Here is a 13,446-nt window from a genome sequence, read left to right as displayed (position 1 = left end):
CTTACAGTAGACTTACAGCCACGATCTAATCACCCTCCGTGGTCTGGTTTACATTTGACCGTACCGCTTAAAAAAAAAGAAAAACCGAGGCCGGCAAAACAAGCCAAAACAAGAAAAACATTTACACGAACATGACAATTGTCGGTATAAAAAAAAGGGCAATCGACAAGTTCACGTTCATCGGGTTAGAACTGAGTAGCATCTGCACGTTCGTTATAGTGATCGTTCAGGTATTGTATCCGTCCTCATAGTATCCTCCTAGATTTATTTCATTTGTTAGTTAGTTTGTTTTTGTTTATGGGGGTTGGGGCTGGTGACTCGGTCAAAGATGACTGAACATTCTAATAAGAAGACAAACGTATCAGTTAAAGGGTGCTATTTGACCTGCAAACCATGTGATCCTCCTTCCTCCCCCTCTCCCCCCCCCTACCCCCATCGGCGATAAGTAATGACGGGTACTTATGAAAGTCAGGGGTGAAAAACCGTCACATGACTATACTGGAAAACGTGTCTAAATCAATTGGTTTGTTCATGCTTTCTCTAAGGAATCATTTTTTCGTGGGGGATGGGCGCTTATTTGGGAGAGAATACTTGATAGATCGCGGGGGCTTATTCGAAGAAATAGATTAAAGCGAGGTGTTACTGTGCTAGTGGGGTAAGCATTGTACATAAATCGACCCTACCACGGTCAAAATCGTTGTGTGCAGCCTTGACTTCGTCTGATAACAAGAAAAAAATTGATGGCAAAGCAAGCCCAAAACGGCGAAAATCGTCGAAAAACACAACGGACACACAAGAAGTGGGTCAGTTTTATCAATCTTAAATGTAAAATGTTCATATTTCGGAATGTTTAATGTTGTAAATGGACCATATTTCGTTGCCTATACTATTCTTTCTTTAGCACACTTACGGTTCCACGCGTAACTTAAAACCGCGTCACACAACGCGTGACACTTTCAAGAAGTAATCCTTTATTTTTCCTCGCGACGCGAGCTTGGGACGCTTCAGGTTGTACTTACTTCCGGGTAAGCGTGATGAGATCGCGTGACTTATCCACATGTAGAGTGGTCAGCAGTATCCTAATTGAAATGTAGCAAGAATGGCGGCACTTGGTAGCGAGAATGCGCCAGGTTTACAACAACTTTTTAAGGACGTTTCTTCTAGGCTAAGTCCTGTAGAATCAGAAAATTTTCTGAAATCTTTAAAAAATAATTACGGAGGGAAATTCCATTTGCTGGAAGATCGTGGTCTGTTGGAAGGTTTACATCTTCTTGAGAAGCATGGGTATGTATCTGACAATAAACTCACACTATTCCAAGATGTCATTGCCCCGAAATCGAACAACGAGGAACTCATTAAGAAAGATATAGATCGCTTTAAGGCCTCCCGTCCGATTAAAGCTGATCCAGAGAAGGAATTTCAAGGACGGAGCGAAGAAATCAAGAAAATTAACAAAAAATTGGATTCGAAAGATACCGGAGTACTAAACTTGTTTGGGTCGTCAGGTGTTGGAAAGACAAAGCTTGCCACCGAAGTTTGCTCACAGTGGCGAGGAATTTATCGTGTTTTTGATTTAAGAGAAACAAAGGATATGAGAGCGATCTATTACAAAATGCTACATTCTCTCGAACTTGTAGTGCCAGTTGGTCATGTTGATCAAAATTATGTTGTTACCAAAATTCTAGAGAAGGTTGAAGAACTAGAAGGAAAGAAACATGCAGTTCTGTTTATCAAACAACAACAAACATATGAAACATATGTATGAACTGCGGTTATGAGACGTATATGTGAACGATCCTTCGCAGTAAAGCACTATTTGAGCAATAGTGAAAATCAGACCTGAAAAAAATTTCAGGCCTGTACGGGATTCGAACCACTGACCTCTGCGATACTAGTGCAGCGCTCTACCAATTGAGCTAACAAGCCAACTGGGAGCAGGCCATCAAATTAATTCGACATAAACCCGTAGATGATAAATCAAACAACAACAAACATATGAAACATATGTATGAACTGCGGTTATGAGACGTATATGTGAACGATCCTTCGCAGTAAAGCACTATTTGAGCAATAGTGAAAATCAGACCTGAAAAAAATTTTTTTTTTTTTTTTTTTTTTCAGGTCTGATTTTCACTATTGCTCAAATAGTGCTTTACTGCGAAGGATCGTTCACATATACGTCTCATAACCGCAGTTCATACATATGTTTCATATGTTTGTTGTTGTTTGATTTATCATCTACGGGTTTATGTCGAATTAATTTGATGGCCTGCTCCCAGTTGGCTTGTTAGCTCAATTGGTACCCTTGCGAAAAGATCTAGGAAATTCCTAGGAAATCCTAAGATTTCCCTAGGAATTTCCTAAGAATATTCCTAGGAAATTCCTAGGAATAAGGTGTGAAATTTCACAGTAAATTGGGACGAAGAATTCAAAGAATTCCTAGAAATTTCCTAGGAAATTCCTAGGAGTGAAAAAATTAAAATTCGAAAAAAATCCTAGGAAATTCCTAGGAATTTCTTAGGATACACATTTCACTTTTGTCTGACCAAGATTAGGTCCCCAAGGAAATTCCTAGGAAACTCCTAGGAATTTCTTAGGAAAATAGGAAAAATAGAATATAGACACTTTAACAACTGCCCCACAAAGTGGAGGTAGGGTGCCTGAGACATCCAGGAGCTTCCACTATTGGCAGCCAGCTCCTAGATGAAGACTGCTCCCATGGATGGCAAATCCAGGCGACCCAGCCATGAGCCCCCACACAGAAGGAGAAAAACAGGGAAAAATGCTAACGCTCAGAAAAACACTGACTAAAACACTAACAAAACTGAACAACGCCCCGTGGACCAAGAACAAAAGGAATACAGGTGCATGCCAGACCGCTGACTGCGCCGGGTAGCACTTGTGCTCCACATTGTCAACTCCATTAAATTGCACTTAACTGCATAAAACATACAACACCATATGATAGGAATTGAATTGAATTTATTATATACAACTCAAATAAACATTATAATTAACAATACTTTTTGTTGTTACTATAGATTGTACATGTATATACAAAATTACTTGGAATGCAAAACAAACAGTAAAAGATCATTCAAAGGATTATTAAATTGACAACTTAGGATTCACATATATCAATTATCAGAAATCGTGCAAGGCTGATGCAATTTGAAAAGTTTGGATCAAAATATACATTTTTGGCAAAATCATTATTTTCCAGTGGAGCATGTTTTCATTCCGGCTGATAAAATGCGTGCACAAACATGTCAATGCTATTTTGGCATCTGAACTAATTAAGATTGTTATTCTTATGTGATATCATTTTAATTGTTAATTAGTATAGTTTCAGAGCTGAGCAAAGAGTTTCCAGCAATCTGATTGCTTTAGCGGTTCCTTATTTAACAATTATGCGCGGAAGGCGAGGTGAATATCATCAAATAATCCCAGAGACGAAGTCGAGGGGATTATTCAACAATATTCACGGAACTTGAGGCGAATAATTGTTTTAGTATAATTTAAGAGCTGAACAACAGAGAAATTTCAAAAGTCATAACGTTGTAGTAACATTTACATTTTATTTTAACATTTTATATAAACCGCGTGGGGCGGTTTATATAGCATCATATAAGGAACTGCTCGACAAATCAGATGGCTGGAACTCTTTGCTCAGCTCAGAAATCATACTAAGACGCTATATAAACCGCTCTGTGCGGTTTATATAAAATGTTAAAATAAAATGTTAATAAATGTTACTAAAATGTTATGACTTTTGAAAATTCTCTATTGTTCAGCTCTGAAATTATACTAAAACAATTATTCACCTCAGGCTCCGTGAATATTGTCGAATAATCCCCTCGACTTCGTCTCGGGGATTATTCGACGATATTCACCTCACCCTCTGCGAATAATCGTTACATATAAACAGTGACTTCTGATATAAAGTTGCAACGCTGGTGTCTCTCATGCTTTCAATATCTTCTGAGACAGTTCCTATATAATTTGCGAAGGTTTTATATTGGATCTTTGTCGTATAAATAAACCAAAAGTGATGTGAATTTTCACAAATGATCTAGGCATACAAAAAAACTATGGGCTATTAAAAGCTTTAAAGTGTACTCTAGAGCAGAAATGCTTTTTTCTAGGGGGATGGAAAAGGATTGGTCCGCTGTAACGTCGTCACCCCGCAAAATGGCGCTTCGCCTTGTCACACGTGCAAAAGTTATGAAAAGCCTTTAACTCAAAATTACCTGGAACAAGCAAACTAAGTTCTTGCTTTGTAGCTTCACCTTTAGTACCTTTAAAATGACACAAATAAGAAGCATTTATTACCATTATATTCAGTTTAAACTAATGAAACTTAGAAAAGCTACTTTTAAAGCTAAGCTTAAAATTCTTACATGTTTATTCATATGTTCTGCAATCAATCGATAGAAGTAGAAATGATACATATGACAACGATTAACCAAATAAAAGTGTAATACTTACTATGAACAGAAATAACTTTCGCCTTGAAAATCTGAGTGCCCTCTTTTACTTCGTATGGCGACAATTCCACGACATTATTCTATTCGTGTTGCGATTTCTTTTCCATAACGTATTATGTCTTTGTCTTTTAAGACGCTTATGCTATGACCTTCTTCGATCCATTCGACCAGAACCCACATAACGCTGCGAACGCTTTAAAACGTTTAGATCAGAGAAGAACACAGCAAGACTCAGCTGCTACGCACAAAACTTTCGAGTAAAGGACGTTGTAGAGCGGAATAGAACGTTGAATTGAGCGGCAAGCCTGGAAACTTCACCTTATTGGATTATACTTGGTCATGTGTCGGTCATGTGAAGATTTTGCTCATGAAAGACTGAGACTAGTGATCGTGTGATCCATTCAGCGCCATGGTCGCCATCTTATGAACGGTGATCGAAGTAGCGATAAATGACTTTTAAAGTTAGTGTTAACGCCTGCTAGTATGAACCATGGATGGGAATGAACATCAAATTTACAAATTATTCAAACTTAACGGCCAAGAGAAGTATGAATGTACGGCTAGTAAACGTGTTCTCTCACGACAACAGACAATGGAAAATCACATGCGCTCTGTGCATCGTTACGTTGGACCGGGTAAGAAAATGTAATGTAATGCTTAAGCTTATATAGCGCTTTTCACAATGTCTCAATGCACTTCAAGCTTCAATGATGCTTGTAAGTTTCAAAACCAGTACGAAAAAAACTATAGAATTGATAAGCAATTCTTTTATAAAAATGGCAATTAAGCTTAAGAAATTAGTTTCAAAATCCTCTCTTCCTCAACTGTTCCTTCTGAACCTACAACTATTCTTTTATTCCTCTAGCACTTTTTGAAAAGAAGCATCGCATTGATATTTCTTATTCTCAATGTTTTAGGTCTGACCTGAAAGCAAAGAGTGTCACTGAAATTTTGGAGAAGATTATGCTTCTAAATGGCAATTCCAGAAACCATGTTATAATAAGATTTCCAAACTTTAATGCTGTCTGTGGTTAGATATAAGAAAATATCACTTTTTAAGTCTCAATATGCCAGATTTGAAATTTCCCATCACTTCAAATAAGACTTCCTTGTTATAATGTTTAAGTAAAGATATGTTCTTAAGCTTTTTGTATAAAATATTCTAATCTGGCAAATAAATTGATACTTGATGCAATCTATATTGAACTTAAGTTTACTTTAAATGGAAAGTATGTAGAATTCACCATATAATTGGAATAAATCAGGAGACAGTTCAAAATTATGTTGGCTGAATCTTACACATTGTGATAAACCATTTTTCAGGGATGCCTCAGGCTGATATAACTTTGTATTTCAGTGTGGTCAGAGTCGCTGTCCTTGCAGTATAGCATTTTTTATTATCTGACTGGAGCACCAAACACATGGATTGAAATCCCACTTGAATTGCATTTGATTTAGTTTTCTGCTTGTATTCTTTACTACAGTAAATTTTTATTTCAATGTATTGTGATATGCAATTGAAGGATAAAAAATTAATGTTTTATTGGAAATTGTATAAACTTCAAGAATATCTGCTTTAAAATTAATGAGTTGTAAATTATAATGCAAAATAAAAAAAATTTGTGGTATATTGCAAGTAGTGACTTTTTGAAACATCTAAAATGGCACTTTTCTTTCAAAAGCTAAACTCACAAGTATAATTCTTAAAAATTAAGGTTTTATTTTAAAAAATAATTTTTCCCAGTAAATTCCTAAGAATTTCCCAAGGATCAAGAATCTATTTTTTTATGTAAATTCTACCTGTAATCATTCCTAGGAATTTCCTAGGAAATTCTTAGGAACCTAGTACTGTTTGTTCACACCTCTAGAGAGCTTAAATGTTTTTAGGAAAATTCCACTGACTCCTAAGAAATTCCTAGGAAATTCCTAGGAATCCTAGAAAGCTAGGAAACCATTTCGCAAGGGTAATGGTAGAGCGCTGCACTAGTATCGCAGAGGTCAGTGGTTCGAATCCCGTACAGGCCTGAAATTTTTTTCAGGTCTGATTTTCACTATTGCTCAAATAGTGCTTTACTGCGAAGGATCGTTCACATATAGTTCTGTTTATGCTGGATAATGTAGACCACTTTACTGCAGGAAAAGGTAAAGAAGGGAAAAACTTGAAAAAAGCTTTCACAGAATTTTTAGCAAAGCTCTCAGAAAGCAAAGGAAAACGATCCCCTTTAAAGTTGCTACTCACCTCTAGGGCTGAGCTGAAAGGTCCCAAAATAGTGGATGATTTTGAAGTGGGCTCTCTAAAACGGGCTTTTTCAGAGAAACTTGTTCTTCCAAAGGGAATGACAGATGTTAAACCCCAGCAGAAGGATGATTTAATCAGTATCGCAAAAGGATTCCCCCTTCTTCTTAAAGGACTGGCAGCTATTTTGCAACAAGAACGAAAATCTCCAGGAGAACTCATCGCAGATGTTGCCTCTGCTCTGAAAACATCAAAAGTGGAGGAGGACATTAGAGAAAGGGCTGTTAGTTTTGAAGAAGAAGGAATGGATGTGAATCAGATATCTGCAATCAGTTTAATGTTTAATACACTTTCCACAGAAAGATTAAAGTTATCTGCAGTAGTGATTTCCTTGTTCCATGGGCCTCTCTCTGTGTCAAAGCTGCCAAAGTTCTTGATATTGACCTAACAGAGGCCATCGTTCAGTTAGAGGGTCTTGTAGCCAGCCGAATAATTTTTGTTGTTGATGAAGAAGCAAAAGAAAGGGAATATGACATTCATCCTCTCTTACAGAAGTATGCTGACAGTATCAAGAATCAGGAAGATCTTCTTGCTCCTTATCTAGAGGCAAAAGCACGCAATTACAGACTCTTTATGTCCAGGATTGAGAAAATTGCCAAACTCATTGAGCCAGACTATGTCAGAGCATTTCATTTGTTTGAAAAAGACAGAGGAGACTTTGAGTTCACTGTTGATATCTCCTTACAACCAGATTATTTCAGTGTTCCAGTTGAATTCCATGAGAATGCTTTGATCGCATCTCTTTTCATTGCAATGCTGAATGATAAACAACTTATCAAGGTGTTTCATGGCTGGGCTGATATGTGTGAAGATGATGGAAAAACAGGTGAGAGGCACTGAAACTTCTTTGTGTTACATTTGATTGTTCAAATCCCATAATAGCTTTTCCTTGGTCAAGGGAGACATTAAAGATGTCTCTTTGAAACAGCTTAGTTTAATCTAATTACAACAGTTACCTCAGTTTATTATATGGCAATATAGTCTGGAGGTAAATCTGAGAGTTCTGATTGGTTCTCAATTGGTTGGCATTTTTTCATATGGACTATTTCGACAGAAACAGTTGTGAGCCATGTATTTTTCTTTCAAAAAGGTGTCCAATTCAAGATAAGCAACTTTGGTCCAATTGTTGTATAATAAACTACAGTACTTACTTACCTCACACGGTTGAGCCTTACTGGAGAACATTGGTCCTTGTCATTTCCGTACAAAAGGGGCTGTGATCAGTCCATACTGCCAGATACTGGCCATTATACTCTAGTGATGCCCTTTACATTTGGGTTGTATGGAGTTATTATATCTTTTGTAAGTGGAGGGTATGAATATTACTTTTTCATGGGCATTCCTATTTTATAACCACCTTCCTGAACATTTTTGGCATTATATCTGAACCCCAACATCAGCATTTCCTGTCCATAATAACTTAAGTTGAGGCTTTTTGCCATCCAGGGATGTTATTTGATGACAACTGGCCATTTAAACTGTCAGTATAATTTAGTAATTAGGACAGCGCAATAGGTCTATATATATGCATGTAAAATTATAGTTTGTCAGAGCTACTTTCAGACTATGAACTGTATTCAGTCATCCCACCAAAATGTCAGATTTTTTACTTGTCCAAAACAACCAATGAAGATTCAGCCCTAAATGCTACTAACCAATGAAGTTTGACTACCTTACAAATGCTTGCCAATAGAACTCAAGGAAAATCTTAAGTGAACAGGCTCAGGCCCAGGCTTGATTTGAAATTAGACTATTGGACTGCTGTTGAGCTCTAGGCTGATAAATTGAATAAGGTACCATTCATGACATCTGCAGATATTTTATGTGTCAGTTTTTTGGTGCTTTGCCATTGTTACAGTCAATTGGAATTTTGTGTTGTGCAGTACAGAGGTAATCTTGTCTATATTTTCAAGCCAGCCGTGCCCTGTGCAGTCACCCAAGCTGAAATTATTCAAACATTTACTCCTTAAAGTCCTACCACCATTGCTTATTTGATTCTACAAGTAAACTGAGAAATTCCTCAGGAACTACTTTGAGAATAAAATAGTAAGGAAAAAAAATATTAAAAAAGAAGAAAACAAACAAACCAAAAAGAAAAACAATAGGTCTTCTGGTAATTTACATTTTGTTGATACTGAGTACTGTACATCAGCTGTGATTTCTGTTCATCAATCTTCATCTTTGTATAGGTTTCCATAGCCGAGTGCAGTTGAAGTCCTGGGAAGCCAGGCAAGTTGCAGATGTTGATGGAACAGAGAGAGGATTTGAAACGTTGAGGGAAGCTCTGAATTCTCTAGAGAAAGTTGAAGATCAAACTGGTGAATCCTTTGAGCTCACCAAGGGGCTTTACTTGCATACTGAAGGTGAAATCCTCTATAGAAACAGAGACTATAAGAAAGCAATGGCAAGTCTGGAGTTGTCCTTAACTTTCTCTGAACCGCTTCTAAAGGAGCATTCTGATCTTGCAAGGTGCTACAATGCTATTGGAAACACCTTTTTTGCTTTAGATCAGCCCAGGAAAGCACTGGAGTTCTATGAAAAAGCCTATAAGATGCAAGAGAAATTAGCCGGCTCTGAGAACCACTTAGACATGCCAATGTACAAGAATCAGATTGGAACTGCTTATGAGGGCCTGGAAGATTATGCAAAGGCAGAGGAATGTTACAGGAATGCACTGAGTCTACTGGAAGAACTTAAACTTTCAGGTTATTGGGACGAGGCACATTTCCAAAGAAATCTCGCTTATGCACTCATGTTTCAAGAGAAATATGAAGAGGCAATTGAACCTTCAGAGAGGGCTTACAGTATAAGGAAGAAGCTTCTTGGAGATCACCCACAGATTGTGCGAAGCATTTTTCAACAAGGGGTCCTTCAAGCCAATCTTAAACATCCAAAAGAAGCTTTGAATCTATTTCTTGATGCATGGGATATGGAAAAGAAACTTGGCGTGGGAAACCAGAGTGAGGTGTGGCGAAAGATTATCACAGGGGTGGAAGATATGTGTGATATTGGACAAAGAGTGGAAGACGGAAGAAATCATTTCGAAAAGAGGCCTTCGAGTTTTGTCAACGTTTCTGGGAAGAACAGAAAGCTTCTCCACAATTCACATTCAATGAGTATAACAAAGGCATCGTTGATGCCCTGAGTGACCTTGCTGATGATGAGAAAGACAAAGTTGTTGTACAAAAGGGACAGCTTCGGTTCTACGAGGCAAGGTGCAATGCCAACGAGAAAGAGTTTCAAGAAGAGTTTGATTTGGAAACTGATAATGATGCTCTCTGTATCATACTGAGTGAAAGAGACAATCGCTTGGACGAGATGGTGGAGCTCTCTTCTCAACTTCATGAACAAGGGAAGCTGGTGACGAAATACAAAATGGCGAAGGTGGCTGTGTACAAAATGTGTCTGGAGAGAGTGGGTTTCCTTGGAAACAAAGAGGAAGGACTGGATAAAGCATCATTGAAGGCTAAGGTAGAAGAACTTTACAAAGAGATAGGACAGGAAGGATCAATCATGGAATTCCGAGAGAGATTGCTGGCTTCGTGGCGAGGGCAGTGGGAAGAAGGGAAAAGCAAAGAAAAAACGGAGAAGATCGGCGTTGAAAGGAAGGAAACAATCGAGGGAATTCTCAATCTATGTCAGGAACTTAAGAAAGTTAACATGCATAGAAGATATGGACAAGAGGCATTGAGCTTTTATGAAGAAATATGGGAGATGAAGCATGCTGAGATGAAGGACTCTGAAATGAAAAAGCATCTCCGTAAACTCAAGGATGACAATGAAGTTAAATCTACCAAGTGTTTAAAACTTCTTGGGGTATCTATAGACAATAGGCTTAAATTTGATGAACACATTGCTAACATTTGTAAGAGGAGTAGCCAGCGTGTTGGAGTCCTGATGAGGCTCAGGAATATGATACCAACAGACACCAAGCTGAAGTTGTTTAAGGCAGCCATTCTTCCGTATTTAACATACAGCCATCTTGTCTGGCATTTTTGTAGGGCGAGTGATACTAGAAAATTGGAACGTATTCAAGAAAGGGCACTTAGGGCAGTTTACTGTGATAAGGGGAGTAGTTATGATAAATTATTAGACATGGCTAACCTAAGTACACTGCAGAACAGAAGACTACAGGATATAGCCATTCTTATGTATAAGGTAAAGAACAATTTATCTCCTAATTACATATGTAGCCTTTTTCAAATTCCACAACTTAGGTACACACTGCGTAATAATGATTTTGGTATACCTAGATTTAATACTGTCACTTTTGGAAAACATTCGCTTAGATATATGGGACCCAAAATATGGGCAATTGTACCAAGAAATGTAAGAGAACTGACATCCATATCATCTTTTAAATGTAACATACGTAGAATAGACCTTGTTTCTAAATTGACTGATAGTAAATGTGAAAACTGCCTTTTATGTAAGACTTAGGTTAGATTTTAAATTGTACATATATATTGTTTTATTTTTAAATTTCTTAAATTTTAGGTAGTATTTAGTGTCCCCAGTTAGTGGTTGTATAACTGCTATTTTAGATTTGACACATAAATAAAGGTTGTTGTTGTTGTTGTTGGAGCTGGCATCGTCCATTGGAGATGACACGAGTGAGAAACTTTACAAAAATGCATTACAGGTAGGATCACGCCTTGTTTATCAAGGAAAGTAAATGTTGAACTTGTCTGTTATCCAAGCAGCCGTAGTTGTATCGGCTGTTTTCCATTCACTTTGCACACACGACGTCTGACTCTTTTACTCCCACGACCCACCAATCAATCCTTAAGATGTTAGTTGGGATAATTTGCTTTTGGATCAACTACTAATCCTCTTAATATGGAAATTTGGGAGTGAGAGAGTTGTTCCCATCATTCGATGCATGTTTTTGTCATGTTTCGCTTTGTTATCTGTTTTCATACGTTGTAGCTACCACTGACGACGAATCCTCTCGATTGGACACTAATCATGCCAACAGATTTGCTTGCGCATTTATTGTGATATTGTTATAAACATAAACCTTTTTGATTTGTGATTTACCGAGGCAAACAGAGCCACGAACTATCCTAAAAATGCAGATACCTGTGGTTTCTAAGTTTCTGTCTTCAATTGTTGTGTTTTTTTTCTACAGGCGCTGAATGAAACTGGGAAACATCCAGGAGCTATAATAAGACCAAGAGGTTATGAAACTGTGTAGAATTTGAATTTCTTTTAAACTCGAAGATCTGAAAGAGAAATCTTAGCACGAATCACGCTGTCTAGGATTTCGTCTTTCTTCTTGAACAGATGCATAGTTTCATAGTTTGCATCGAGGTGTAAATATGGCACCTTGCCTTTTGTTAACGCTCTCAATTTTTTTTCTAACCGATGTCTCCCAAAGCTAAGGAAGAGGAGAAGGATGGCGAAGAGGAAGAAGAGGAAATCGAAATTAGTTCAGAAGGAGAAAGTGAAGTTGAAGCTGAGATGTCAGATGACATAGATGAAGATGTTCAAACTGAAGACAGAACCATCATCTTCAAGTAAACGCATAACTGTTACCCATGATCTTATCTTTGTATAATAACATAGATGATCGTGGAGACGTGCTCTCTGATTGGTCGAGAATTACTTCATATTTTCCTATAATCAACCCGCGAGAGGTGATTATAATGGTAAAGCAGTTTTTCTGAAAGTATCGCCATCTGCTATATCAAGATGATGTGAAATCATACCCAGTCACAAGATTACAACATTTAACTAATTTATCATCTTGCATTCACTGAGATACTGTAATAGTACAAGGTGGCCATTGCCTTGGAATGGAGAGGTGGTTTATGGAGGGAGAAAGCCAGGTACAATTTAACGTACAAAGTTGGTGATAATTATCATGGTTTGGTTATAATATTTTAGAATTTTAACAATTTTTCAGTTACTGTAGTTCATATAATGAAGAAAACTTAAGTTTCTCTTGTAAATTTGTGCTTGGAATTGCGAGCTCTATGGAGGTGGGTAGGAATTCCATCAGACAAAGATGGCATGTTCAGTTACACCTTGACAGGAAACCTAAATCTGGGCATGACTTAAGCCTCATTTGACATCTAAAGATGAAATTTAGAAATGACTGTGAAATTGTAGCGAGGAGTTTTCTTCTAATCAAGGTAGATCTCCAAATCAGAATAATGGGGTTTTCCCTTTTGTTAATTCAGTCTGCAACCCAAAAAGGTACCTCCTCAAGTAAGGAAATCAAGGTCTTGTCTTGTGAAAACAATAAGTGAGACCAATTTCTTTGAAATGGACCCAATATAAGTAAGCAGGATTCGTACTGGTCCTGGAAAACCTGGAACGTTATGGAACTTTATTTTGACATTTTCCAGGACTGGAAAGTCGTGGAGAAAGACTACAGGTTCTGAATAGTCCTGGATATTTGTTAAAAACGAAGCAATAAAGTTTTCAGAATTTACATTATAAGAAATGTGTGTAGACCGTAAGGAGAAATGATTTGGAAATCTTGATAATGAAAGGGTTAAAAGTGAAATTTGGAGTCCTGGAAAAATCAATCTGAGCCTGGAGAAATCCTGGAAATCCTACTCTAAACAAATTCAACCTGAAGTAGGAAGGTCTTTTTCGGGAACATGTTATGTCTTACATGCTGAAGAAACCATTAAGATGGTTTTTTTTGTTACA

The 13,446-nt window shown here is 37.4% G+C and overlaps 1 protein-coding gene and 1 pseudogene across 2 annotated transcripts in view; both read left to right on the top strand.

Annotated features, from left to right (window-relative positions):
• LOC148740322 (uncharacterized) overlaps positions 1-13,446 on the top strand; it is a 28,175-nt gene that overhangs the window by 11,653 nt on the left and 3,076 nt on the right. The gene's annotated exons all lie outside the window — the stretch shown is intronic.
• On the top strand, positions 1,100-13,417 carry LOC148740323 (uncharacterized; annotated as a pseudogene). Its single transcript, XR_015997138.1, has 5 exons — positions 1,100-1,690; positions 6,554-7,609; positions 8,973-11,425; positions 11,915-11,963; positions 12,164-13,417. The product of XR_015997138.1 is annotated as an uncharacterized LOC148740323 (transcript).

This window comes from Stylophora pistillata, chromosome 2, assembly GCF_964205215.1.
Source record: "Stylophora pistillata chromosome 2, jaStyPist1.2, whole genome shotgun sequence".
Taxonomy (NCBI): Eukaryota; Metazoa; Cnidaria; class Anthozoa; order Scleractinia; family Pocilloporidae; genus Stylophora; species Stylophora pistillata.
The sequence above is the reverse complement of the archived record's forward strand: the minus strand, read 5'-3'. Positions and strand labels throughout refer to the sequence as shown.